This window comes from Cryptomeria japonica, chromosome 8, assembly GCF_030272615.1.
Source record: "Cryptomeria japonica chromosome 8, Sugi_1.0, whole genome shotgun sequence".
Taxonomy (NCBI): Eukaryota; Viridiplantae; Streptophyta; class Pinopsida; order Cupressales; family Cupressaceae; genus Cryptomeria; species Cryptomeria japonica.
The window spans coordinates 420,206,656-420,211,868 of record NC_081412.1 but is presented as its reverse complement, the minus strand read 5'-3'; the positions used below and the strand labels follow the sequence as shown (position 1 = coordinate 420,211,868).

General features: G+C 33.4%; 1 long non-coding RNA gene across 1 annotated transcript; it reads right to left on the bottom strand.

Moving 5' to 3' along the window:
- Nucleotides 1–4,194: 4,194 nt before the first annotated feature.
- Nucleotides 4,195–4,703, bottom strand: LOC131075622 (uncharacterized). The gene is made up of 2 exons (XR_009113238.2): nucleotides 4,576–4,703; nucleotides 4,195–4,470 (listed from the first exon to the last, which is right to left on the bottom strand). It is a non-coding gene; the product is annotated as an uncharacterized LOC131075622 (long non-coding RNA).
- Between the last annotated feature and the right edge of the window lie 510 nt (nucleotides 4,704–5,213).

Here is a 5,213-nt window from a genome sequence, read left to right as displayed (position 1 = left end):
CGAAGTTGTATTGTGATTTAATTGATCAAGCTGATTTGAAGGTTGGTGAAGACCGAGCTAGTGTGCACTTGAGTATTCAACCAGTAAACGAGGCAATACACGTGAAATAAAGTATTTCTTTGGAAAATCTTGCTTTGAAATCTAGTTTATTTGGAATGGCATTGTCTTCTAAGTCAGTAGAGAAATTGATGATTACATCTGAACCTATGGAAGCTGTAAAGGAATAAAAGATTGTGTCTTATAATTCTTTGTCACAAGTTCCTAGTGGTGTCGTAGTGAAAGGAGATTTGTCCAACTACATTGATTGCAAAATTGAAGATTTAGGATCATTGTCAATATATTCTCAGTTGAAATCCCTTTGCGATGAAAGCATAAAGATTCAAACATAATATATTAGGGTTTATGAGAAAGGTTTTCATAATGCAGCTTACTTTCTTGAAGATTTTGAAGAAGAACGTATCCGAATCATTTTGAGTTGTGTTCATGGGAAAAACATGTATTTGGAAAGAACTCATACTATAACCAAGGAAGTTATTCAAGTTGTAACTAGTTTTACTAAATCGACGAATTAGCTAAGCTGAGGCATATTTCAAAAGAGACAGTAAACAATCTAACAGGATCAACCTCTGATGGGCGTTCTTTTTCTATCAATAACATCAAGGACCCAATGGTAAAATTGGCAATAATGGTTATAGGTTACCGGGTATTTTATTCTAGCAGATTGAATAGTGTTCCATCGGTAGTGGTGCATACTACTTACAAGATGATAACTGCAAATGTTAATTATGACCTATGTGAGGCCATAAAGAGACAATTATTGTTGAATCTTTAGTCTATCAAGAAGGATAACAGCCAAAAGTTTAAATTTGGACAGTTATTGATTGGTCTATTCTTTTATTTTCAGAATTTCCTACCGAGAATTGGTGATCTTGAGTGGTCTAAAGATCTACCGGTATCTTCCGAGATTAAGAACAATATCAAGGCTGAAAGGAATACCTTCTCTATTGCAATGAAGAAATACTTCAATGAATTTCAGAATAAAATGAGTATGAGAGTAAGATTGCTTGAGGATGTGGTAAAACACTTTGCTAAGGACATCATTTTTACAGTTACCACTGATTTCTATTTAATGGAGGCTATTGAGCCTAGAGACGAAGAAATGGAGGATATGAGCTATGAAGTCAACTATGACTTATTGATCGGTTATGCCAATAACCTGTTAGCATCTCTAGTGGATAAAAAGAAGGAAAAATTGGACACAGTTGAAGTTCAAACTGCACAAGGTGAAACCAGTAGTGTTTCTACCACAAGTGGTAAAAGTAAGAAGAAGAAGGCTGAGCAAGCACCTCTAGTGATAAAAAGTACAAGAGTGACACAAAGTGTCCAAACCAAAAAGGAACCAAAACCTAAGGTTTACATGAAAAAGGAGACATCGTCAAAGACGAGAGGTCAGAAACTAATTCTCCAAGAAGAATATGAAGGTACTGATACTGAGGAGGCACCCAAGAAGATGAAAGCAATTGGTAAATCAGCCAAACGAGTGAAGAATGTGCCAAAGACAACTGTGCCTTTTGATATCTCTACTTACAAGCTTGAGACTATCTTTGAGAGAACAATGAAGACATTAGGAAGAAACAAATTTGATAATGTCAAAGAACATTTTGATTCATTCAATGAAGATGAAAAGGAACAAATTATTCAACAGGTAATCACTTATTTGTGCCATTACAATATATTACCTCATGATCTTGTAAAAATATCTCTAATTCATGTATACTATTATTTTGAATAAATGGGAGGAAGTTGTAAAGAAGGAATAATGAATTATAGATGATATATTTTAACAATATTTTTTTGAGTTGTCAAAGGATGAGCTAAATGTATTGGTTGATAAGTACAAAGCTCAATTTGCTTTCAAAGAAATAAGAATGAAGTTACTAAGAGGAAAGGTGCAAACTGTTGAGAGTGAGACTCATCAGATTGCTTGTAACATAAAACAAATGGAAGAGATTATTCATTCTTCCAACATTGAGCAAGAGACTGTTAATAGACCTAAAATGGATGAGAATGTGCAAGTTGATGTTGTCTATCCTGTCAAGGATGACACTATTATCCAATGAGTCATACTTGATGATGATATTCAAGATTCAATAGATATATTTGGTGACATAACCACACCTAATATGTAGCCACCTAAGATCACTGACTCATAGGTTACTTCAGTTGAGGAAATAGCAACTCAACCAAGAATGGATATTCCACCTGCAAAGGAATAACTAGTGAAACTCCAACTACCACCGGTTTTAAGGTAACAACCTCTGAACTGGTAACATCATTAGTCATAGAGTAGAATGATGAATATGAAGATGACTCACTAGGCATCTTAGGACCTATAATTGTTGACAATATGAGTGCATCTGAAATGATAAAGATTGCAACTATCATACAATCTAGGGCACACAAGAAGAGACTTAAAGAACAAAGAATGGAAGTAGAAACCATTCAGAATGCAGTAGATATTCTGACAAGTCTGCTACTGGAAAAAACTATAGGGAATCTGAAAACACCTATTAGCAAACATGGTCAATTGGTTATTGATGCATCTGACCAAATTAAGTCCCTTGAAGAAGAAACACAAATATATCCTGAGAAGAGTTACAAGAAGAAGCGAGGAGAGCATCTTATGAAAGAGATTGATACAAGAAAACTTTCTCTATCTCTTAATAAAGATTTATTAAGACAAGCTATTGAAACTAGAGGGAAATATCTTGCATCTACTTCTAATGTTTCATTCTTTTCTGCTGATATCAATAACAAGTGAACTGAAATTGAGCAAGAGCTAGAAAAGATATGCAATGCATATGTACCACTTCAAGACTCTATTTTTGCTTTTAGCAAATATGTGGATGATTTGCACAAATACCTATGATCTTGAGAAAGAAAAAAGACTTCGATTAATGAAGGAATTGAAGAGTTAACTCACATCCCAAGTGGACATACTACAAAGAGCCTACACGAATGCAAAAGCTATTTTAGCTACTCCAGAAACCTGCTCACTTGATTCCATGGAAGAATTTCATACTCAGATTATGTCTACACTTAAGTTCACTGAGAACTTGCTGGAGATGTGGGAACATGCTTTATCTCAGTTGAAGAGGAATTTTAGTGAAATTTTTCTAAGGATTGCAAATGCATGAATCTTGATTCACTTTTTCAAGTTGTTGCATATGAAAAACACTTTGATACAAATTTTCTATATATATACCGATCAATGTTTAAAGTAGTTTTATTTTTGGAGTCATTGATTCACCCCGACCCCCTCCCCCCCTACCCCCGACCCCCTCTTAGTGCTTTTCAAGTCCATCAGTCAATTGATCATTTTGTGAAACCAAATGCAAGATTATAAATCAAGAGTTAGAAGTGTATCAAGAAGATACCCCCTTATGAATTGCATTGAATGTCTCTACAATATTCAAACAGCTTCTTGATGCAATACAATTGTCCACCAAAAAGACCTACATAAACTCCAACCTACTTTTGACTCAACAATGGTTAAAATTAAACATGTATATCAATAAGACATTGAAATTATCAAACCTGTCCCATATGATACTAGCTAGAAATGCTACTTATTGTGCTTGATGGGTCATCTCTTACCTTTAGAATATCCAATAATACGAGCTATATATAAGGCAACGACACTATTGAAATGTTCATTATATATAATTGGAGAAAAAAACTAGATCATTTGCTCAATTGTTTTGTGATCAATTGCATTTAATTTCTAATAAAGCTTCCCAAATTAAATATGTAAATCTTACATTCAATTCCATTTGGATCTGTTATGCTGAATAGGATCTTTAAAATGTAAGAGATGACAATGGCAATACTAATGATAAGACTAAGGCCTGGTTCAGTGATATCAGAAGTACTTCTTGCACCATCTGTGAGATCTGCCATTGTAATTCTAATGTTACATCATTTAGTCCATATTCTGTCATTGGAATAAAAAATCAATATACATTTGTAACCAAACATACACTGTTGTTGTCTTAAAAAAAATTAAAACAGATGTAAAAAAAAAAGGCAAAAAAGTGACAATCTTACAACATCGCAGTAAACAAGCAAGAATAATCATTGAATTGTTTAAAAATAAAGCACATAGCCATTGGAAGCACAAAGTGCATCATGCAATAGAATCAAAATAAGAAGATACAATTGTAGTGGGACCTGAATGAAAGCATAATGTATTAATTTACATACACATTTATAGTATTATTATTGTATATTCCAGTAGGAAAACATGCAAAATTATCTCTTTCCCTTCTCATCCTTATTGACACGCATTCAAACTACTAACATATATAGTAATCATGCCGGCTTTGGATTTAGTACGTAATATATGGAATATATGTTCCCTGGCAAAACCCCCACTACTGTGAGAAGCAGGCATATCCAGAACTGAGGGTCCTGCAATACAAAACATTCCCACAACAAATTTTATTCTGAGTTTTGTGGAATTCGGTAAATCCATGAGATGATGTTAGTGTAGAAAAAAAGTATAAAAATTCTTACATCAAAATCGAAATTCGAAGGAGGAAAGAAAATGGCCTTTAGAATTTTGCAACCGTCTATTTTACACTGTGCACCTCAACACTTGGATTTGCCGCGACAACACAGCGGACAACAACAACACCACGCCATTATGAGATAAGAATGAGAATAGTTACTTGCACAAGAGATAATTATAGACGAATGAGAATGAGTGGGAAAAAAGTGCTTCCGTCATCATAATGATGGAAATATGGGATGATTATATTATTTATATATATATATTATAAAAAATTTATTACATTATGGTGTGAGTGAGCTGTACTCAATAATGAATGTGAATGAGCTGTAAATAAAAGACATGGAAGCTTCTGAGTGTGGGCTAAGTATCATTAAATATTTTCTTGAAGTAGACAATTGTAGGAGAAAAGTCAGTCATCTACGGAATAAAGAAAAAAGTATGTCATCTATGGAATAAAGAGAATTCTATGTCATCTATGGAATAAAAAGAATTTTCAATACAATAATCAAGTAATTTTAGTGAAGGAAGTTTGGAAAAATTTAAGCTGGAAGTTTTTTAAAAATAAGCATCAAAGAATAAAGAGAATTCTATGTCATCTATGGAATAAAGAGAATTCTCAATACAATAATCAAGTAATTTT